The following is a 25,264-nucleotide window of genomic DNA, read 5'->3' on the forward strand; positions in this document are numbered from 1 at the left end:
GAATATACATCTAAGAAGTACAACCATAAGAACCCAAACAACAAGAGTACCCATGCCACACCTAGGTCTATTTCCCCCATACATCATCATAAAAATAATATAACCATCAATCCATAACCCAAGAAACACAACAAAACACTAGGGTTAGAGATCCATTACCTCTCTTGATTGTAAAATCAAGAACACACAAGATGACCAATACCCACAACTATAATCACCCCTTGCTCAAGCCTAGGGTTTTCGAAACCCCATGAAGAGAGGAAAACAACAACCATCCAAGAGAAGAAAACAAGGTTTTAGTCATCAAGAATAGAAAACAAGAAGAGGTAGAGAATCAAATTACAAAGAGGATAAAGAACACAAACCTAGAGTTTTCTCAAGACCTTTTTCTTTCTCTTCTTCTTCCTTCTCTCTCCCTAGCTCACGCCACTTCCTCTCTCTCTCTCTAGAATTCGACAACCCAAGAGCATATTGCTCTCTTCTCCAATTTCCTTCACCCTTTATCCTAATTCTCTCATAATGGGCTAATAAAATAAAATGGTAAGTTTCCTATTTTCTATTTATTTTCTCTTAATTTTTATTTATTTTGATTTTTCTTAATTGGAGGAAAATAAAGATGATAGCATCCTTGCCTATTTTATCTAAAATCTCCCAATAAAGATGGTAAATAAATCTTCTCATTTCCCACTATGCTACACGTCCAAGTCTATCATTTCCCTTTTCTTTTATATTTTTTTTTATAAATAATTAAATCTAATAAAAGGAAACTGCAAGTGTGTAGAAAATTCTACACATGTGCACCATGCAACCATGCACTTTCACACACTCAATAACTAGGGGCCTTAGTGCATTCAACCATAACTCCAATAATCACACTTTAAAATAAAATAAATAACATTTAATCAAATAAATTCACAAAAATTCTACCAAACAATTCTAACAATTAATTTAAACAAACAAACAATTAAATAAAATAAAATTCACAACACTTAAAAATTTAATAAAAATAAAACACAAAAATTTAATAACTAAAAAAAATAAATTTGGTGCACTACAATATACCCTCCTTAAAAGGAATTTCGTCCCGAAATTCTTTCATACCAAATAATTCAGGGTATCTTTCTTTCATGTCTTCCTCCAACTCCCATGTTGCTTCTCGTTCTGTACTATTCTTGCACAGGACCTTAACTAGTGGAATCCTTTTGGATCTCAGTTCCTTGATTTCCTTTTCAATAACGCGCTCAGGCTGTTCATCATAACTCGGGTCCTGCTTCAATTGTAACGGCTCATAACTCAAAATATGAGAGGGGTCTAACACATACTTACGCAACATAGAGATGTGAAAAACATTATGTGTTTCAACTAATGCTGGGGGCAGTGCCAAACGGTAAGCAACTTGCTCGACTCTGTCCAAAATCTCAAATGGACCTATATATCTAGGGCTTAACTTCCCATTCTTTCCAAAGCGCATAACACCTTTCATTGGTGAGACTTTCAAGAAAACAAACTCGCCCACTAAAAACTTGATGTCCCTTCTCTTAAGGTCAGTGTAGCTCTTTTGCCTACTCTGCGCGGTAAGCATCCTTTGGCGCATCTTCTCGATCGCCTCACTGGCTTCCCTAACTGCCTCAGGGCTTAAAATCTACTTCTACCCAACTTCATCCCAGTGCAAAGGAGATCTACACTTACGCCCATAAAACATCTCATAGGGAGCCATCCCAATAGTTGAATGGAAACTGTTATTATAAGAGAACTCCATTAGGGGTAAGTATCGGTTCCAAGACTCTAAAAAGTCCAAAGCACAGCACCTCAACATATCCTCTAAAATCTATATAGTTCTCTCAGACTGCCCATCGGTCTAAGGATGAAATGCGGTGCTAAAATTTAGTCTTGATCCCATAGCTCTCTGTAGCCCTTTCCAAAAGTTCGATGTGAAAACTGACCCTCGATCAGAAATTATCAACTTTGGCACCCCATGAAGTCTCACTATCTCACTAACATACAAATCAACATATTGATCCCCCGAGTATGTGGTCTTGACTGGAAGAAAATGGGCAGACTTAGTGAGTCTATCTATTATTACCCACACAGAGTCGTGCTGCTTAGTGGTTCTGGGTAACCCTACCACAAAATCCATTGCTATATCCTCCCACTTCCATTCAAGAATGTATAGCGGTTGAAGCAACCTCGCTGGCCTTTGGTGTTCTGCCTTGACTTGATGGCATGTCAAACATCTAGCAATAAACTCAGCAATATTCCTCTTCATTCCATGCCACCAATAAAATGCCTTAAGGTCGTGGTACATTTTCATGGACCCTGGGTGTAAGGAATAAGTTGTTGTGTGCGCTTCTTTCATAATACTTTCCTTAATCTCAGCATTGTCCGGTACACAAATCCTATCCTTATATCTCAGCAATCCACCATTAGATATTGTGAAATCACTGCTACCACCTTCTTCTACCAAAGCCTCTTGTTTCACTAAGGCTTCATCCATTTTCTGTCCTTCTCGAATTTGTTCTAGTAGGGAGGATTGCAATGTGAGGTTCGCTAAACTTCCCATCACAATTTCGATGCCGGCAGTTATGATCTCTTTCTGAAGAGGCATCTCTATTGTATGTAGTACTGAGACATTCCCATGTCCCCGCCTACTCAAAGCATCTGCAACCACATTGGCCTTGCCTGGGTGGTATAGAGTTTTGCAATCGTAGTCCTTCACTAATTCCAACCACCTTCCCTGCCTCATATTCAGTTCCTTTTGCGTGAAGAAGTATTTTAGACTTTTGTGGTCTGTGTATATCTCACACTTGTCTCAGTATAGGTGATGTCTCCATATCTTTAGTGCGAACACTATTACTGCCAATTCAAGGTCATGAGTGGGATACCGTTGCTCATAATCCTTGAGTTGTCTGGAAGCATAAGCTACCACCTTCCCATCTTGTATCAACACGCATCCCAAGTCATTCTTTGATGCATCCCAATACACCACAAATTTCCCGGCCTCAGTGGGAACACAAAGGATAGGCGCATAAATCAACTTATCCTTCATGGTCTAGAAGCTCTCTTCACATTTTTCAGTCCATGAAAACTTCTGATGTTTGCGAGTTAAGTTGGTCAATGGGGTGGCGATCTTCGAGAAACCCTTTACAAACTTCCTATAGAAACCCGCTAATCTTAAGAAGCTTCGAACTTCTGAGGCATTCTTTGGCTGGGGCTAGTCTCTAATGGCCTTGATCTTCAATGGGTCTACTGCTATCCCCTTCTTGGACACTATATGCCCTAGGAAAGTTACCTGTTCCAGCCAAAAATCACATTTAGAGAACTTAGCGTATAACTGATGTTCTCGCAATCTGTTCAGAGTCAACCTCAAATGCTCCTCGTGCTCCTCCTTGGTCTTTGATTAAATAAGGATATCATCTATGAACACCACCACAAACTTGTCCAAGAAATCCTTAAATACCTTGTTCATCATGTCCATAAATGTTGCTGGGGCGTTCGTTAGTCCAAAAAATATTACTAAGAATTTTTAGTGCCCATAGCGAGTTTTGAAAGCCGTTTTCGGAATGTCTCCCTGTTTCACTTTCAACTGATGGTACCCGGATCGTAGATCAATCTTCAAGAATACTGCTGCCCCTTGTAGTTGATTAAAAATGTCATCTATCCTAGGCAAAGGATATTTATTCTTAATGGTGACCTTATTGAGTTATCGGTAATCAATGCACATCCTCATACTCCCGTCCTTCTTTTTCACAAATAGGATTGGTGCTCCCCATGGCGAATGGCTAGGTCTTATGAACCTTTTGTCCAACAACTCCTGTATATGGTTCTTAAGTTCATTTAACTCTGTCAGCGCCATTCGATAGGGTGCTTTAGAGATCGGTGTTGTTTCTGGTGCAAGCTTGATTACAAACTCGATTTCTCTGTCTGGGGGTAATTATGGTAATTCCTCGGGAAACACCTCCAGGAACTCACAAACAATACGTACATTTTCTGGCTTTAGTTATGACTCCTTGGATTTATCCACCACACTAGCCATGATCGTCGAACAACCGTGTTGCATCATATTATGTGCTTCCAATGCAGATATTATGGGTGTCTCAAAACCCTTTACTTCGCCTCTAAAGGAAAATACATCTCCTTCTTTTGGCTTGAGCTCTACGGTCTTCTTCCGACAGTCTATCGTAGCCCCATGTTTGGATAACCAATCCATGCCAAGTATGACATCATAATCTGGTATACTTAGTTCTATAAGATCTGCTGGGCATTCCTTGCCCTCTACCATTACAAATGTTGACAGTAACCACTTATTTGACAACATCATATCTCCCGATGGCAACATTGTACTAAAGTTATGTTCAAACAACTTATAAGGAATATTCAGTCTATCAATCACATTCATGGAAACATAAAAATGAGTCACTCTAGAATCAATTAGGAATCTACACATCGTACCAGATATTGGGAGCTGACCTGTGACTACGGTGTTGCTGTTGGCTGCTTCATTATGGGTTAAGGCGAAAACCCTTGCTGGCACCAGATTGTTGTTGTTATTCTGTCCTGCCTTCCATTGTGGGCATTTTTTCCTCAAATGTCCTTCCTGACCGCACTTGAAACATTTATTGGTACTGGCCTGACATTCTCCTGGGTGTCTTTTCGAGAATTTAGGAAAGATAGGATGCTCTACTCGGTTGCCTTGATGGTTCCCACGGTTTCGGTCATTGAAGCGATTGTTGCAGTTGCTGTGGTTTTGAGGGTTGTGATTGTTGTTATTCGTGGCCAGAGGTCTGGGTCTCTTATCAGCGCCACTGTTCTTCCCTTCATTAGATTTCCTTTTGTTACCCTTACTGAAGCCCTTATTTCGATAGTTCTCTATTCTGGCAGCATTATCCTTCCATATCCGTTCTTCCAAATATTCAGCTTCAAGTGCCCTATCCAGTACTTCTGCATAACTGACCACTTCAGCACTAGTCATCATAACGTCCCTCGCGATCATCGGTTTGAGTCCCCTTACGAACATTTGGACTAGCAGAGTTTTAGTTGGCACCACTTCAGGAGAAAATTTTGCCAACCTATCGAACATCTATGCATAGTCAGTGACAGATAGGTTCCCTTGTACCAGAGTTACGAACTCGTCAACCTTGGTTGCGAGCACGACTGCACTGTAATACTTATTACTAAAAGCCTGGATGAATTCTGCCCAAGTCATGGTATTCAGGTCACAGGTCTATTTAATTACATACCACCAAATTCGTGCATCCATCTTAAGTAAATAAACTACACAGGAAACTCTTTGGCGATCATTCAACTCCATATGATCGAAAATAGCCTCAATCGATCTTAACCAATCCTCTGCCACCATTGGATCAGCTTTCCCTTCAAAGGTTGATGGGGCTTGTTTTCTGAAACGTTCATACACTGGCTCAAACCCATAGGTTATTGGTAATGGTGCAGGTGGTGGTATTGGCGGCTGAGGTTGCGCCACTGGTACTTGAGGTACTTAGGGCATTTGAGGCGTTTGCGGTGCTTGTTTAGCATGTGCTAATTCCTCATCTCTTAGCCTCAACTGTTCTCTTATCCTTGCTACCTTTGCGGCTAAGTCCACAGATGTAGCTGCTGAAGCTGCAGGTTGAACTGATGTCATTTCTACGTCAGGGGTTGTCGTGGTTTCAGACTTTGTGGAGACACCCTTTCTTCTGCTTCTTCCTCTTCCTTTTCCTCATTTTCCTCTAGTCGACATAATGAGATTCTAAGGCAATCAAAAGAAGATCATAAGGAAGGAACATTGCATAATGGTTTGATAGATATTTGCAAAGTCATACGTTCAAACCACGTTATCTAGAATTTGCAACAAAATAAACCATAGCATTCAAAATGTTCAAATTATTCCAAAATTTAAACTATTTCAAAAAAGTGTTTAATAACCAAAACATAAATCCCTTAAGGTCTTAGAAAATATTCCATCTTATTTATTAGCACCTCATGTAACAATTACGCAATGGACTCTAGTCCTCAACGACGGACTCGTCCCCTAGGCTGTAATCAAAGACGTTTTCTGGGATGTGAAAATATCTGGGAACGCTCGCCATTATCTCCATCCTAGCGGTCAGACGTGGCATAGCTCGAATTACTTCTTCAATTGCCAATTCTCCTTCCACATCGTGTACCGTCTCCAAACGCTCCTCCATTTCTCGTCATCCATCTTCACTAACACCAGCTCCAGACGGCTAAAATTGTAATTTTCCAAAAAATCATGAATTACGAACTCCATGGTACTAAACTCCAAATCATCTTGCTCAACGACATTCCATGATTAAGACAACTGATCAAGGGCCTCCGAGTACATCGACAGTGCTTCCCTCAAGACCCAATATTGCTCTATGGGCCATAGCAAGGCTCCTTTTTTTGTTCATGATCCCCTGAATGTGATCACAAATCACATTTGTTGTTTTCAAAATCGCAATTTGCCAATCGTAAGGATCCTCCTCAAGCTCGACCTTGGGTATTGTGCAGATCTCCTTGAGTAGTTGTTTCTTAGTAGTTTTCAAAATAGGAGGCATCTAACTATACTGCAGTTTACGAAACTATAAAATTAAATAAAACATAAACAAGTCATAACACATAAACAAATACTTACGACGCGGTGAGGTGAGATTTTCCCGTCTTTAGCGTGTATGGAGAGGTTCCTTGGAAATATGGACGTTCATCTCTGATACCATTTGTGAAATGGCCTAATCTAGTGCGTTATAAAACATTCACATATTCATAGGTTCATAAGAGAAAATTCACTTATTATAAAAATCCCAGTGGGGTCTTGCTAAAAACATTCAAGTTGGGCCCAATAGTTTAAAAAAGAAAAAAAAATAGTAGTTTTCATGCAAAGTTCTTAAAACAACCAAAGTTCAAGTCCAACTGATAAGTTTAGAAAAGTCCAAATTAACATAACATTATTTTAGAAAATGGCATTTAAATTGATCGTTTCTTGTCCATAGGATGCCCTCACACCATACACACAACGACGATAGAACTCCCCACATCACCACGCATGCCATGGAGAAACCTATTTGCTACCTGGAAGGGAAAGTAAGGGAGTGAGCTAAAAGCTCAGTAAGGAAGTACAAACAACACACAAGTAAATAAAAAAAATCATAATCGCATCATACATCGTCACACATCATAGCGTCATCATCGAAATAGCATCAACATCATAATCATAAACATAATCATAACAACATTGGCATCATATGCAAAATCATCATCATTATAATAACATCACATAAACATCATATCCTTGTGAACATGGCCCGCTAACTTGTCCATGTCACTCTTTGAGGTAAACAGGATCTCTGGTCCTTGAATAACCTTGGCGCATCCGCCTTTTGAGCTACGTCTTCATATCCTTTGTAACTCGGGTTACATCTTCATATCCTTAGCAACCCCTTTTTGATGTTTCGCATTCATCACGTTAACATCCATTCATGTCATACAACATTCAAAATGACATACAATTCAGTCACATCATCATAACCAAGAATTTCATAATTCATAACACATAAATCATTATGTTCTCATTCATACCAACGATCTTACCATTCATAGCATAATCAACAAAATTCTATCTAACTTCCTTACCTCAGGTCCAAGCAAGGTAAAATGACAACTTCACAACGAGCATATACTATAATCAAAATAACATTCCTTAGCATCACATAAACTCTATTTTGCCCACTCATATAACCCATGTGTACATGGGCCATGCACACATGGTGAAAGTTATTCACAACATCCAAACAAGGCATATTTACACATAAGGTCATAAAAGAATAATGCACATTCTACCTATATTACATGCATGGTCTTGCTATAAACACTATATGGTTACATAATAGACATATTTTTTAACGTAAAAGTGAAATTGCATGCGACATGCATACGTGAGAACGTTGTTTAAAAGCGGCGTTAAGAAAATAATTCCTACGCGCTTATTGATTGGAGGTGAAAAGTGCACATTTATTGATCTTAAATGTCAAAATAAATTAAGTTTTGATTATTATTTTCATTTAATTAATATGATATATTTTATGGATGAAAATATTTGATCATGATTTAATTTATTGTTATTTTGTAGGAATTAATTGATATTTTGGCATAAAGAAAAAGAAAGAATAAAGAAAGAGTTAAATCTGAAAAACAAAAAGAAATGTGGCATTTTTGAAGTGAAGAAGAAGCCCACTATTCAGCCCAAGCCTAGCAGCAACAACCTTTTTCTCCTTGCCCAGCCACCAGGTGTCATCGTCACAGCCCGCCACGCGTCGTCTTGGTGCCCAGCTACTACCTCTAGCTTGCGCCACCTGTCCGAGCCATTATCAGCTTCCCGTAGCAATGCCCAACACACCTTCCAGCGGCCCAACATAATCTTCCAGCAGCATCACTGCAGCAGCCCAACTCGGCCCAGCAATCCTAGCGGCCCAGCTCGTCACAGCCCAGCCTCCCACCTGATGCTTCCTTTTACCCAGCCGCCCACGTGGCACGTTTTCATTGGCTGGAAATGGGTCAAAACCCACTTATGCCACCAGCCACCTTCAACCCATATTTTGTGGGTATTGGGCCTTGCAAAATTGCCATTTTGAGCTTTAAAGCTCTTTTTTTTTGTGCTTTAGAAAAAGGGCATATTGACTATACACCAAAATAACAAGGTTAATATTTATAATAAGATTTGATTTTTCAAAATCATATTGTATTATTAATATTTCATATTTATTTTGTAAACTCCATTTTGTTGTTTAATTTCTTTTTAGTCATTTTCTCCCTCTATAAATAGAGATTCTCATTTCATATTTACTATGTAATTTTTAGGTAGCAAAACTCTACCAAATTTTAGTCTCATTTATCATATTTTCTCTCTAGAATTTCCTGAGAATGTCTAGCATATAGGCTAACCTTCTTAGGAAGGTTAGGATGATCCTATATGCACTATGACTTTGTTTGATATTTTTTATTCACCTTGTGCTTAAAGTTTATATATTTGAGTTATTTATTTTCTTTCATCTCTATTCCTTCATCTTGTTATCTATATTTATGTTTACTAATAGTATATAGATTTTGTCAAGCACTTTCTATGTATTATCAAATTAGTGAAAATAATATAGATAATATCTTTATCATTTTCTCCATCTCATTCATATATATTTACTTTTGCTAAATCTATATAGAATTAGTCATGCTCTTTCTATGTATTTTATAAATAGTAAAAGTAATATTTGTGTTAGGTATTATGTCCAATCTTTTATTGCATTATGGCCAATGGTATAATGTCATTATTAGATTTCTCATAAGATTTATCTCATCTTTCCATGGTAAAGAATAGTAATCACTTGAATACATTTTTGTAAAATATATTTGTGCTTCAATGTTAAATCTTCCAAATGAATAGTTGGGATGTGAACAATCCATTTGTGTAATTTTTGTGAATCAAAGATCCAAATAAATAAGTATGCATATTGGTGACTCTTGATCCTTCCTACTTGCTACCTATTGTTACATCACACTTCAATCTATCTTTATTTCTAATCTCTAAATCTCAAAAACAACAAAAATATCACTTGTTCTATTTTCCTCATATTATTTATCTCTAAACTTATTTATTGATTAACTTTATTCATTTGCCTCCTTGTGGAATCGACCGCCCGATCTATACTACGACTAGCACTAAGTAGAAGTCACGTTTGGGCGTTAAACACTTATTTCTATCGTTTTTTAAATTAATGAAATTGTAACATGCTTGATTACCATTGTTTGTCCTCTTAAAATTACTAGGTTGATTAAATCTATCAAGCCTATCATTTCCCTTTTATTTTATATTTTTTTATAAATAATTAAATCTAATAAAAGGAAACCACAAGTGTGTAGAAAATTCTACACATGTGCACCATGCAATCATGCACTTGCACACACTTAATAACTTGGGTGCATCACTACCTACCATGCACCTTAGTGCATTCAACCATAACTCCAATAATCACACTTTAAAATAAAATAAATAGCATTTAATCAAATAAATTCACAAAAATTCTACCAAACAATTCTAACAATTAATTTAAATAAGCAAACAATTAAATAAAATTCACAACACTAACTTCATTCTCCTTTTCATTTTCAATTTGACTATTTGGATTGGGAATGGGTTGGTTGGGGTAAACTTGTTTTTTCGACTCTATAATAGTTGCAAGTTGTCCTACTATTGTCTCAATTTTTGAGATTGACTGAGATTGGGCTAGTAAGATTCGGTAGGTTCATTACATAAACTGTTGTAGGGTATCCTCTAAAGATTTGCTTGTTTCTTGTTCAATGGGATATGATAGGTTGGATTGGGCATGACTTGGATTAGGCATGTTGAATTCATGCCCTTGATTCATTTGAGATTGTGTATGACTCCATGAAAAATTTGGATTATAGGTGGGGGCAAATGAGCTATCAAAGGATTCATGCATATCATACATATTATTAGTTTCTCCATAATTTAAATTTGATTGCTCAGAATAGTTCAGAATTCCAACTATAATTAAAATGATCCATATGGTAAACTAAATGACAAACTATTTTTTTTTTTATGACAAATAAGGTAAAAACAAAAATAAAATAAAATTAAGAGAACAAAAACAATGTTAAGATATTAAACACTTATCCGATAATATGATAAAAGGCAAAGAAAAATAAGATAAAATTAAGTAAGATTATCAAAAATTAGGCAAGAGTAGGGAGGCATAACATACCATCAACCATAATAAAATTTAGGTAAAAATTATGAGGCACAAGTGCCATCAACTATAAAAAATAAAAAGATAGATAGGAGGCACAAGTGCCGTCAACTAAAAAAAAGAAAATAAATATAAATATATAATTTAGTTTTTTTTTATGGGTGGTAGAACCGTCCCAAATTTTATTTTTATCTTTTTTTTTTGTTTTTATAGATATATATTTTTTATATTTTTGTATATATAGTTTTTTTTTTCTTTTTTTTTTAAGTGCAAAAATTAAAATAACTAGTAGAAAAATTTACTAACCTTGAGATAAATTTCATTTCTTTTCTCTTGCAACTCCCCAGCAACGGCGCCAAAAACTTGATTGTCCCAAAACGGGTATGTTATAAATATTTATACTCGCAAGCGCACGAATCGTATTTATAGAATAGTGTTCGTGTAAGCACGAGGTCGAACCCAAAGGAGTTGACTTAAATAAAAAATAAAACTATTTTAAATCAAAATTAATAAATTCTAACCTAGCTCCAAAGATTAATGAGAATTTGTAACAATAAAAATTAAATAAAAGATAATAATAAAGATATTAAAGACAATATATATAACATAAATTAAAAGTAGAAATCAAGATAATAAAATAAGATTATTAAGGATTAGAATCCACAAAATATAAGTTCAATAATATTTATACGTACATTGATTCCCAAGTTTTAGTGATAGTTAAAATAAATCAAGCTATCATTTTCCAAATAGATTTATAATTTTAAGCACAAATTACTTCTAAAAAGATAAGATTTTTCCTCACTTTTCAAAATTATAATTTCAAAGCATTTAGTGTAAATCAATCTAATGAAATAACAAATAAATCAATGAACATTATTTATAAGGAAAAACATAATATTTTTGTTCTAAGCATGGATGTGTACAATTTAATGACACATCTTACACAAAGAATATTATGTTTTTGCACTAATGAAGAGCAAAGTGTAAATATGTGCTAACAATCCAAAATACATGATATTTAAGATGAAAGAAGATATTTGAAGAAGAAAATTCCATAAACTTTGTTGCACAAAATGGGAAATCAACATACAAAATAAATACTATCTAGTTACATATTGTTTCATCATCACCTTAATAATCTTAAAAAGATTAGAAACTCATAACTAGAATAGAAAATACAAACAAAAAAAATTACAAACATAACTTAGGAAAATTTGGAGGAAAACCCCCAAATTTTTCCTCTAAAAATACATAGAAAAATAACTAAAGAGAAGAAAAAGATGAAGAGAATAGAGAGGTTTTGAAATGTGTAGAATTTGTGATATGGTAACCTCCTCTCCTCAAATGCACACCCAAGTACCTTATTTATAGCCAAAAAATGAGTATTAAAATAATCAATTTAAATTGATTAAATTAATTTAATTAATTATAATATGGCAAATATGGGTAAATTATAGGGTGTAATGATAATTTTTGGGTAAAATGTGTAGAAAGTGAGGTAAAAATAATTGGTATTTTTAAACATTGTGGGACAAGGGGACAGTTTGATTTGTTGGGCTCAAAAATGGGGAAAATGCAGCTACTTTGCTACTGGTGGCAGGCGTTGGAGTCACGAGTTGGGGATTGAACCATAGGCCCAATTGGGCTGGTGGAGGCAGCTGCTGGTAGGGAAGCACGGATGGGCTTCGGACTGTTGGATTGATGGAAACTGGGAAGAGGCAGCTTGGCACGTGAGGGCTGGAGCTTTAGGTTGGCAAGTGGTGAAAAGAGCTTCGGTTGGAGGCAAGAGGACAGCTGGCGGCTTGTGGCGTGGGGTGCTTGATTGATGCAGCTGGAGGCAACCGTGTGAAGACACGTGCTGGGTTTCTTGGGCCTTGCTGCTGAGGAGGAAGCCCAGGCGCAGAAGCTGCTGTAGCTGTGGTGTACCAGATGGTGGAGAGGCTGCTGAAGGGCTGAAGGCAGGAGGGGGCTGGAGGAGATAAACGGGCTGGGTCTACTTGGAGGCAGTTGGGCATTTAGAAAAACGCCAATGTCCTTTGCTTTTTTCACAAAAATGCCACATTTTTCATCATTTTCTTGCTTTTCAAGAGAAAATAAAATACAACATACTCCCTACAAAATAAACATAAATTAAATCAAAATCAACTAATTTCAATTATAAAATAAATCATATTAATTCATTGAAAATACTAGTTAAAACTTAATTTAATTTAACGTTTAGTTTCAATAAAACACAGATTTTTTTTCTTCTCACTAAACACATAATTTAAATAATTAAACTACAACAAAATAACTATAAAAACACACAAAAACATATAAAATCATGATAAGACTAATAAATTCAAAATTACTTAAAAACTTAATAAATCAATTAAAAACTCAAGAATTAAGCAACAATTAGCACATAAAAACTGGTAAAATAACTCTATGTTGTAGAGTTATCAGTGGTCTTTGGTAATCCCATCACGAAGTCCATTGCTATATCTTCTCATCTCCATTCGGGAATCTCTAACGGTTGTAATGTTGCAGTGGGTCTCTAATGTTCGGCCTTAACTTGTTGACATGTAAGGCATTTTGCTACAAATTTCGCTATGTCCTTCTTCATTCTTGGCCACCACTACATTGTCTTGAAATCGTTGTACATCTTGGTCGACCTCGGGTGAAGTGAATATAGAGTGGTGTGTGCTTCTTGCATAATACTATCTCTTAATTCACCTTTGTTTGGCATACACACTCAGTTTCTATATCGTAGAATGCCTTCCTTTGTCATTGAAAAGTCATAATTTTCTGAGCTTTGTAGTGATGCCCTCTTCTTAAGAAAAAACTCATCCTCTTGTTGTTTCTCCTTAATTTCCTCCATAAGTGTTGACTTGATTGTGAGGTCAGCTAGTCATCCAGTTATTAACTCAATTCCATACTTCTTTATATCATTTTGTAAGAGTTGTGCTATCCCCCTATGTGTCGATATGCTTCCGTAACTCCATCTACTAAGTGCATCTTCCACGACATTAGCTTTTCCTAGATTATACAAAATCTCACAATCATAGTCCTTCACTAGCTCCAACCACCTCCGTTGCCTCATATTGAGTTCCTTTTTGCGTAAAGAAGTACTTGAAACTCTTGTGGTCCGTATAGATTTAACATTTTTTTCTCCATACAGATAGTGCCTCCAAATATTTAGAGAGAAAACCATCGTTGTTAATTCCAAGTCATGGGTCGGGTACCACTTCTCGTATTCCTTTAGTTGTCTCGAGGCACATGCGACTACTTTCCCGTCTTGCATCAAAATGCATCTAAGTCCTTGCTTTGACATGTCGCATTATACTACAAATTTACCTTTACCATTAGGGACACATAGAACTGGGGTTGATATGAGCTTGTCTTTTAATGTTTTACAACTTTCTTCACACTTCTCTGTCCATGTGAACTTCTACTCCTTCCTTGTTAAATTTGTTAAGGGTGTAGCTATTTCGGAGAACCCTTCAACAAATCGTCTACACTACCCTACTAAGCCCAGAAAACTCCTCACTTCAGTGGCGCTCTTGGGCTTGGGCCAGTCCTTCACTGCTTCAATCTTGGCTGGATCTACTTCTATGCCATGTTTAGACACAATGTGTCCTAGAAATGCCACCTTCTCTAGCTAGAATTCGCATTTCTTAAACTTAGCGTATAGTTGATGATTTTTGAGTCGTTCCAACGTCAATCGTAAGTGATCTTCGTGCTCAGATTTCATCTTTGAGTAGATCAATATGTCTTCTATGAATACCACTACAAATTTATCAAAGTAGTCCTTAAATACTCGGTTCATAAGATCCATGAACGTGGCTGGTGCGTTCGTTAATCCAAAAGACATCACTAAGAACTCGTAGTGTTCATATCTGGTCCAAAAAGTCATCTTTGGGATATCTTCTTCTCATATGCTTAGCTGATGATATCCTGAACGCAAATCTATCTTTGAGGAAACCGTAGATCCTTGTAGTTGGTAAAAAAAAAAAGATCGTCTATTCGGGGCAAAGGATATTTCTTCTTGATCGTCACTTTGTTTAGCTCTCGATATACAATGCACATCCTCATGCTCCCGTCGTTCTTCTTGACAAAAAGCACCGGTGCAGCCCAAGGCGAATAGCTCGATCAGATGAAACCCTTGTCTAATATCTCCTGTAGTTGTATCTTTAACTCCTTTAACTCAGTAGGCGTCATTCTATAGGGAGATTTCGAGATTGGTGTCGTCTTTGGTGCCAACTCTACTTCGAACTCGATCTCCTTACTCAAAGGTAATCCTGGTAGATCTTTTGGAAACACCTCAAGAAATTTTCATACTATATGTACATCCTTTAGTTCAAGCTACATCTCTCGTGACTTGTCTACCATGCTGGCTAGAAATTCTTGGCAACCGCTACTAATTAACCGTTGAGCTTTGAGAGCTAAGACTATTGGTGTGCGAGTTCGGGAATAAAATTTAGATTTGTCATGCTTAGACCAATGAGATGGTATTTCTTTAGTGACCAAATAATTAACAATATCAGCATACCAAGGCAAAGAAGAGACATGCATCAATTGTTCATCAAGAAATGTTTCACTAATAGGAGTGGAGTCATGTATAGTTTCAACAACAAGTCTAGATAAATGATCAGCAACAACATTTTCAGATCCCTTTTTATCACGTATTTCTAAGTCAAATTCTTGTAAAAGTAGGATCCAACGAATCAAACGAGACTTAGCATCTTTTTTCGATAAGAGATATTTTAATGCAGCATGATCAAAATAGACAGTAATTTTAGACCCTAACAAATAACATCTAAATTTCTCCAATGAAAAAACAACAGCACGGAATTCTTTCTCGGTTGTGGAATAATTTAATTGAGCATCATTTAAAGTTTTGCTAGCATAGTAAATTACATGAGGTATTTTTTCAAGTCTTTGTCCTAAGATAACACCTATAGCATAATCAGAAGCATCACACATTATTTCAAAATGTATTTTCCAATTAGGGGGTCGAATAATGGGTGCAGTAGTTAATAAATTTTTCAATTTTTCAAAGGCAACATGGCAATTATTATCAAAGATAAAAGCATTTTCTTTTCCAAGTAAATAGCATAAAGGCTGAGAAATTTTGCTAAAGTCTTTTATAAATCTTTTATAGAAACCGACATGACCTAGGAATGATCTAATTTCTTTCACAGTTTTAGGTGGGGGAAGTTTTGAAATAAGATCAACTTTAGTTTTATCAACTTCTATTCCCTTAGATGAGATTACATGACCTAAAACAATTCCTTTTTTAACCCTAAAATGACATTTTTCCCTTAGTTTTCTCTTTGCAACGAATTAAAACAAATGAAAGATGGTGCAAACATTCATCGAAAGATGAACCAAACACAGAAAAGTCATCCATAAACACTTCAAGAAATCTTTCAACCATGTCAGAAAAAATTGAAATCATACACCTTTGAAAAGTCGCAGGTGCATTGCATAATCCAAAGGGCATGCAACAATAGGCAAAAGTTCCGAAAGGGCATGTAAATGTAGTCTTTTCTTGATCTTCTGGGGGAATGGAGATTTAGTTATATCCCGAATACCCATCAAGAAATCAATAATATGCATAGCCAACTAAATGTTCAAGCATTTGATCAATAAAGGGTAATGGAAAATAGTCTTTTCTAGTAACATTATTTAGCTTTCTATAGTCTATGCACACTCTCCACCCCGTTTGTACTCAGTAGGGATTAATTCATTTTTCTCGTTTTCAACAACTGTGATCCCAGACTTCTTAGGCACAACTTGAACTTGACTTAACTCATTGACTATCATAAATAGGGTAAATGATACCTACGTCTAATAATTTTATGACTTCTTCTCTAACTACTTCTTTCATATTTGGATTTAACCTTCTTTGACATTCCCGAGAGGTTTTAGCATTCTCTTCTAGATGGATTCTATGCATACATATGGATGGGCTAATACCTTTAATGTCTCCAATGGTCCAACCTATGGCTTCTTTATGTTTTATAAGGACATTTAACAATTTATCTTCTTGTTCTTTATCTAAGGCAGATGATATGATAACAGGTAAGGTTTCAGACTCTCCTAGAAAAGCATATTTTGAATTTTCTAGCAAAGGTTTAAGGTCTAACTTTGGAGACTCAAAAATTGATTAAACATGATCGAAGGGTGAAAAAGGTTCAACATTGGTTTCATTCGAAGGTATAGACTCTAGCAAAGAATTCACATCATCATTAGAATCATCAACATGCAAGTTCATACCAAAGTATTTTTCACAAAAATCAAGTCATTTCCATCATCTTCACATATACTATCTATCATGTTAATTTCATGCACTTCCTCACACTCAACAGATTTAGCAACATTAAAAACATTCAATTCAACAGTCATATTTCCAAAAGATAATTTCAAAATACCATTATGACAATTAATGATTGCATTAGATGTTGCTAAGAATGGTCTACTGTAGAGTCCAAGAACTTTACTTAGCTAATTGTTCAGTAGTATTATAGTATGTTTAGTATTATCTTTGTTACTGTGGATTTTTGGTTCAGACCGGGAATTATTTGGACACTCATAGTAGTACTTATAGATTTTCTAAGTTTAACCTATAGTTTAAGAATATTTAGTATAACCTAAGGTTTGATTAATGTGAATGATATTAAGGATTATATTTATTATATTATAAGGTTTAGACATCAACCAATAGGATTTTAAGCACATGTTATGAATGGTGATTAAGGATTAAGTATTTTTGAGGATTAAATTTAATAAGGAGTAAAGTTTGAATGTTATAGGGTCAGTCAGCAGCTTTGAATACGTTGAAGGCTTAGTCAAGGCTGTTTACTCCATTCAAACTTAGCTAAAAATGTGTAATTTCGTGTTTAAATATTCAGCGTATGCCGATATATCGCAGCTATAGGGGGCGATATATCGCAACACGTAGATACGGAAAACACGAGACGATGCACGGTCGCCTCGGGCATACTGGCCCAGGCGACATATCGCCTACAGGGGGCGATATATCGCCTCCTCCAGCATGAATTCAAACTCTTTTGAATTCTTTTCCTTTCAGCCATTCAAACTTCTTCAAAAGTCCAGCATCTTTTGAACGAGTCTTCAGCCTCTGCTGAACGATTATTCAAATGATTTTCACCTAAAAAGCCATTATTTTTATTCAAGTAAAATCAAGATACTTTCATTCCCAAACTCTATAAATAGGACCTAGTACCCAGCCATTTCTTCACCTTTTACTCTAAGTTCAGAAGCTGCTAGTGTTAAGTGAGTGTGAGAGTTTAAACTCCTGGTTTGGGAAAATCATAAGCTTAAACATCATAAGCTTATCAAACACTTTGGGAAGTGAGGTTCGTTAGTATTTCGGTTGTGGTTAGATTGATCTTGCAAGTCTTTGAGGTAACCAAAACTCTAGTTCATTTCTGTATTATGTTATTTTCTTTCTCATAGTCTTCTACTCAATCTCTAACCTTAATCTCTATTTTGGTTAGGGAATCTAAGTTCTTGAGCACATAAGTTTCGGTAAGCATGTCTCTCAAATGGTTTAGTCTTCTCATTTCCTTTTCATCTCTTTCCTTCTTTCAACTCACTCTTGTTCATTATGGTTTTAGGAGTGTTCCAAAAGTCCCAACTCAATCCATTATATCCCGGTAACTTTGGTAAGGAAAATAGGCTAGAATCTATATGTTTATGTTTATGTTATCTTATGTGTTATGTTATGATATGTTATGAATATGTTATAAATGTGTTTGTTTGTAGGCTTGGGCTTATGCCCTATTTGACTAACAAGACCCCAAAAAAATTGTGGGCATATGCCTATTTAGCCGGTAGGACCCCACTAATCTCATGGGCATAAGCTTGTTTAGTCTATGGGACCCCATGTAATAATGGCCATTATAATAAGTGTATTATGTGTTATGATATGTCTTTACGTTATTATGAAATTGATTTGTATGACTATGTGTTAGATTTTTCCTTGCTGGGCATTAGGCTCATTCTTTTCTGTTTATGTGTAGGAAATAAGCTTTAGAGGCGGAAAGATTCGTGACGCTTAGAGGATGGGTATCGATGGTGAATGGAGTCAAGGGGCCGAGCGTTATTCGATTCGAGGATGTAGTTTCTGTTTTATGTCTTTTTACATGTATTTTCCGCACCATTTATGTAATGTCTTTTATTTTAAATCATGTTTTGTTTTTAAAGACAATGGGATCCCATATCCTTCTTAGTATTCTATTTATTTGTAAAGTAACTCTTATTTTACAAGTTACTCAATAAAATTATGGTATTTTCATAAAAATGTAAGTTTTATGTATAGTTTCGTTAATGGTCCAAATAGTCTAGATTAGTGGGTCATTACACCTGCCTAAAATGATAGGAATTTGAGCATGCACATTTTCCACAGGTTGTGTATCAAGAACAATGAAGTCAACAGGAAAATAAAATTTATCAACTTTTATCAAACACATCCTCTATAATGCCTCTGGGAATTTTCACAGAACGATCGGCTAATTGAAGAGTTATAGAAGTAGGTTTTAGTTCACCAAGACCAAGTTGCTTATAAATAGAATAAGGCAATAAATTCACACTAGCACCAAAATCAAGTAAAGCCTTGTTAATAAAATGATCACCAATAATGCATGAAATTGTGGGACACCCAGGATCTTTATATTTGACAAGACTCTTATATTGAATAATGGAGCTAGCTTGTTCAGTTAAAAATGTCTTTTTAGGAACATTAGTGTTTCTTTTAACAATACAAAGATCCTTTAAAACTTTAGAGTAGGCAGGGTTTTGTTTAATGTCATCTAAAAAAGGGATATTGATACTAACTTGTTTAAAAACTTCTAAGATGTCATTATATTGGCCGCCTTTTTTAATTTGAAGTAATATTTGTGGGAATGGGGCTTTTGGAATGAAATGATGGATTGGAGTTTCCTTGTTTGAAGAGTCATTGGCATTAGAACTAGAAGGCTGGCTCTTTTCTTTTTCAACCTCGTGTATGTAATCAGGTTTGACAATGTTTTTTCCGGACCTAAGAGTTAAAATTGATTTGACTTCTCCTTTATGACTAGACTTTCCTATCTCATATTGACCTTTTGGATTTGGGATAGGTTGACTAGGGAATGTTCCTTTTTCTCTATCAGCTAAAGTAGTAGCGAGTTGTCCTACTTGTGTCTCGAGTTTGGTAATTGATTGAGACTGATTTTGTAGGATTTGTTGAGTGGATTGCATAAATTGTTGTAAAGTATCTTCTAAGGAAGGTTTCCTTTGTTGAGGATATGGTAGATTTTGTGGGGGCATGAGTTTTGTTTTGCGTGTTATATTGGTGCCCTTGATCCATTGGAGGTTGGTTTTTTCTCCAAGAAAAGTTTGGATGGTTTCTCCAATTTGGATTATAAGTGGATGAAAATGGGCTATCATTTGGTTTCCCATAAGCATGAAGAGCATTGGCCTCCTCAGAAAAAACTTCTAGGTAGGAAGGACATGATTGTGCATTATGGCAAGGACTAGAACATATCGAACAAACATCTTTCCTTGGTTGTATTGGAGAATTTATAGTTTGGCTTATGGCTAAAGCTCCTACTTTTTTCGCTAATTTGTTTAAGGATGTTCTTAAGTCTAATTCATCTTTTACTTCATACCTTCCTTCTCTTTTTGGTGAATTAGTTGACCTATACCTAGGATCAAAATAATTCCATTGTTGTGAATTGATAGACAAATCTTTAAGGGCGTCCCAAGCCTCTTGTCCTTAAAATTTTAAAAAAATTCCGGTATGCATAGATTAAATCATTTGACGATTAGAGGGAGTCAAACTATCATAAAAATATTTTACAAGTCTCCATTTTTCAAAACCATGATGAGGACATTTTAATAATAAATCTTTAAATCTTTCCCAACATTCATAAAACTCTTCATTATCTTTTTTAAAAAACTCGGAGATTTCTCTACTTAGACTATCAATTTTAGACATAGGAAAAAATTTCAGCAAGAATTTATTATAAAGTTGATCCCATGTAGTTATAGACCCCGTGGGAAGGGATTTAACCAAGCTTTTGATTTGTCTTTTAATGAAAAAGGGAGCAATCTTAGTTTGACCGCTCATTAGAAATTTTTTGAAATTTAAATGTTGAGCAAATTTCTAAGAAATCTTTGACATGCATGTAAGGATCCTCTCTATCAAACTCATAAAAAGATGGAAACAATTCAATGATTGATGGTTTAAGCTCAAAATGGGTAGCAAAAGTGGTAGGAAAAACAATACATGAAGGAACATTAGATGAAATAGGTGCAAAATATTCAAGCAAATTTTTTTCAGGCACAACATTTTCATCAACATGATTTCTATTAGTATTAGCAATTGGTTCCATGATGCTCAATTTTTTACTAACACTTTCAATTTCAAACAAAGATAAGCGTCTTTTTACTAATTAATCGATTTTTAGAGTTACGTTCCCAATGATGCATACAATTTTCACAAACAAGGCAACAAAGATAATCTCAAACAAACAATTTTCTGATGTGGAAGATCAGTTAAAACCGCAGCCACAGAGCATACTTAGAATTTTTTTAGAGATTTCACAACAATATAATTTTTATGGTTTACTTGTCCCCAAGCGTATTTGATCCCACTTACTTGCACAATACTAACAACTCCCCGAGGTTAATTAGTAGAGGCGAATTGAGAATTTTGTTCAAATTTCCTTTAAGCAAAAATTGCTTATGGTGAAAGGACAAGATTTATGTTTCTTTTTTTCAAGTATTTTTTCACAATTACACAATAATATGATAAAAGACAAAGAAAAATAAGGTAAAATTAAATAAGACTATCAAAAATTAGGCAAGAGTAGGGAGGCATAGCATGCCATCAACCATAACAAAAATAAGGTAAAAATTAGGAGGCACAAGTGCCATCAACTAAAACATAAGATAAAAGACTAGGAGGCAAAATTGTCATCAACTAGCTAGGAGGCAAAATTTCCATCAACTAGAAACTTGCAAAAAAAAAATAAAAACAACAAGATAAATAAAGAAAATTACAATAAATGTTAGGAGGCACAAGTGTCGTCAACTAACAAAGATATACAAGGAACAAAAAGTTACAACAAAATTAGGAGGCACAAGTGACATCAACTATAAAAATTAAAAAGATAGATTGATAGGAGGCACAAGTGCCGTCAACTAAAAAAAACAATAAATATAACTATATAAGTAAGTTTTTTTATGGGTGGTAGAACCGTCCCAAATTTTATTTTTTATCTTTTTTTTGTTTTATATATATATATATATTTTCTAAGTGAAAAAATTAAATAACTAGTAGAAGAATTCACTAACCTTGAGATAAATTTCGTTTCATTTCTTGCGACTCCCCGGCAACGGTGCCAAAAACTTGGTGGACCCAAAACGAGTATGTTTTAAATATTTATAACTTGCAAGCGCACGAATCGTATATGAAGTATAGTGTTCGTCTAAGCACGAGATCAAACCCAAAGGAGTTGTCTAACATAAAAAAGAAAACTATTTTAAACCAAAATTAATAAATTCTAACCTAGCTCCAAAGATTGATGAGATTTAATGTCATAAACATAAAATAAAAGATTTAAAATAAAGCTATTTAAGAGAATAAAAATAAACCAATAATGATTTGAAAATAAATGTTAAAATGAAAGATTATTAAGAGACTAGAATCCATAAAATATAAGTTTAATAATACTTATTAGTATATTGATTCCCAAGTTTTAGTGATAGTTAAAATAAGTCAAACTATCATTTTCCAAATAGATTTATTCTTTTAAGAACAAATTATTTCTAAAAGGACAGGATTTTTCTTCACTTTTAAAAAAAATATAATTTCAAAGTATTTAATGTGAATCAACTTAATGAAACAAAAAAAAAATCAAATAACATTATTTATAAGGCCAAACATAATATTTTTGTTCTAAGCATTGAATGTGTATAATTTAATGACATATCTTACACAAAAATTATTATGTTTTGCAAAATGAAGAACAAAATGCAATATTATCTAACAATTGAAATATGAGATATTAAACATGAAAGACATATATGAAGAAGAAAAATCCATAAACCTTGTTGCATTACAAGGGAAATCAACATACAATATAAATATTATCTAGTTACAAGTTGTTTCATCATGATCTTAAAAATCTTATGAAAAAGATTAGAAGTACATAACTAGAATAGAAATTACTAAATAAATAAAATACATACTTGAAAATGATCTTGAAAAACACCAAAATGGAATAGAGAAAATGGTAGAAAAGATGATGGTTACCCCAAAAATTAAGCACCCTAAATGGTCTTGAAATTCCATATTTATAGCCAAAATAAGAGCATTAAAATAATCAACTTAAATTAATTAAACAAAGTAGATACGGCATGTAGAAGTAAATTATATGGTGTAATGATGATTCTGTGGTGAAAATGTGTAGAAAAGTTGGGTAAAAATGTGGTCTTTTTGGACAAAAAGGACAAGGGGACAAATTAGGCTCAAGGGGAAGGGGAATGTGGCTGGTTGGGTGGTTGGGCCAGGTGGTTCAGGCGGCTGGTGCAGGGAGGTTAGGCTGGGCTCAGTTGGGCCTGGGCTGGCACGAGGCAGCTGGCTTGGATTGGGCCGGTTTGTGCAGGCGGGCCAAAAGGCTGGAGGCAGGATGCTCGGGTGGCTGGCTGGGTGAGCCCGTGGGGAGCAGCTGGGCGTGGGCCTTCAGGTGGTGGGCCTGGGGGCGTGTTGGGCGCATATGAGAATCAGCTTCACATTTTTCTTTACTTCATGTTGTTTATGGCTCACTTTCAATCAGCATGATTATGCTTCGGAGGAAGATCAATATGATGAAAAACTGAAGAAAGAGACTTTGTCATTTTTTATGGTGGCCACGTGAGATAAACAATTATATTTTTTATATTTCGATAAATAAGATTAATATGGATTTTTGGATAGCATAATATTTACTCTACATTTGGGCCTGACATTGTAGTTATGGAGATGGAGAACCAACAGATAATGCAGCTAGATTTTACAAATGGTTTACTGAGGTTGGTTGCTTGTTTCAAGTCACTATGATTCCATATTCTAAGTTTAATATTTTGGCATTTGCATATTTTCTCTCTCTCTCTCTCTCTCTCTCTCTCTCTCTCTCTCTCTCTCTCTCTCTCTCTCAGTTGGATATATTTCAGTCCAGGGAAAGGGCAGGGGTGCTTTTGCTTTCTAAGCTATATTGTAAGTTTAAATTTTGCTTTCTTGTCCAGGGAACAGACGGGTGCTTGGCTTCAACAACTCAGATAATTTACGAGGTCAATAAAAATTTTCATGTTGAATTTTTTTTCTGTTTTCATTGATGAAAATTTTATTCATTGGGTTTCTTTACCTTTTTGCCAATTTATAACTTTCTCTTAGTCTATCAACTTTTGTTTTTTAATTTTATGTCTAATTTGGTACAAGTTTATTTACTGCATTATTGCTAATTCGCTGAATGTTACTCATGAATTATTCTGCAAATATACTATAGACTTGGAGTGGAATCTTATCAAATAAAAAATATTGCTTACTGTTTTACAAGTTACCTAAAGGTATGTCAAATCCAAGTGAAAATTAGTTAATGGAAACCATATTTTAACTGAATAATGAGATTTGTTTGGTAAGTCTTAGTTTTTATTTGCTATGTTTATAATAGCTATTATCACTTTCATATCAAGTTAGTATATATATGTCTGAAGGACAAAATAATGAATGATTAGCAAATTCCTTGTGGCATACTTTTTGCATATCAGCATGTCCAAGCTTTCCTTGTGGCATACTTTTTGTTGCGGAGAAGTTGATGCAATGACAACTTTATAGTGAACCTTTTTGGCAGTGATTAGTTTTGATTAATATAGCAAACTTAATTCAAATTCTTAGATTTGTTCGTTTATTTGTCATATACTGTATATGATTGTTATTTATTTTCTTAGTAACAATTGAATTTGCTGGTATTTATTCAAATTTGCTCTCTGGTTTTACACAGGAGCAAAGCGTCTCATTCCTGTCGGCCTTGGTGATGATGATCAATGTATCGAGGATGACTTTTTTGCTTGGTATGTGCGTTATTCCTACGATGATAGTTTCTTCTGTTTTTCCTTAGTTGTACTAAATCTAGGAAGATTGAGCTTTGCATCATGATTTGTATGTTTGCTATTATGTAGGAAAGAATCATTGTGGCCTGAATTGGATCTACTTCGAGACAATGATATTGTATTTGAGGTATATATTCATGTCTTTTATAATTTAAAATTTAAATTATATACATGCCTTTTATAATTAAATATGATTAATTTCTATGTTGTTGGATGATATACTACATACCAATGGGTTGGATCATTTGTACGCATTTCAGCATCCAGGTAAAGTTAGTGTAGGTCATGAGAATAAGCGTGCCCAAGCACTTAAAGATCAATTCATTCAAATGGGCGACAAGCAGATCCTTATTTGTCCCTGGAATAAC

General features: G+C 35.0%; 1 non-coding gene across 1 annotated transcript; it reads left to right on the forward strand.

Moving 5' to 3' along the window:
- Positions 1–20,617: 20,617 nt before the first annotated feature.
- On the forward strand, positions 20,618–20,724 carry LOC133807692 (small nucleolar RNA R71). Its single transcript, XR_009879592.1, has one exon. It is a non-coding gene; the product is annotated as a small nucleolar RNA R71 (small nucleolar RNA).
- The last annotated feature ends 4,540 nt before the right edge of the window (positions 20,725–25,264 follow it).

Source organism: Humulus lupulus, chromosome X, assembly GCF_963169125.1.
Source record: "Humulus lupulus chromosome X, drHumLupu1.1, whole genome shotgun sequence".
Taxonomy (NCBI): Eukaryota; Viridiplantae; Streptophyta; class Magnoliopsida; order Rosales; family Cannabaceae; genus Humulus; species Humulus lupulus.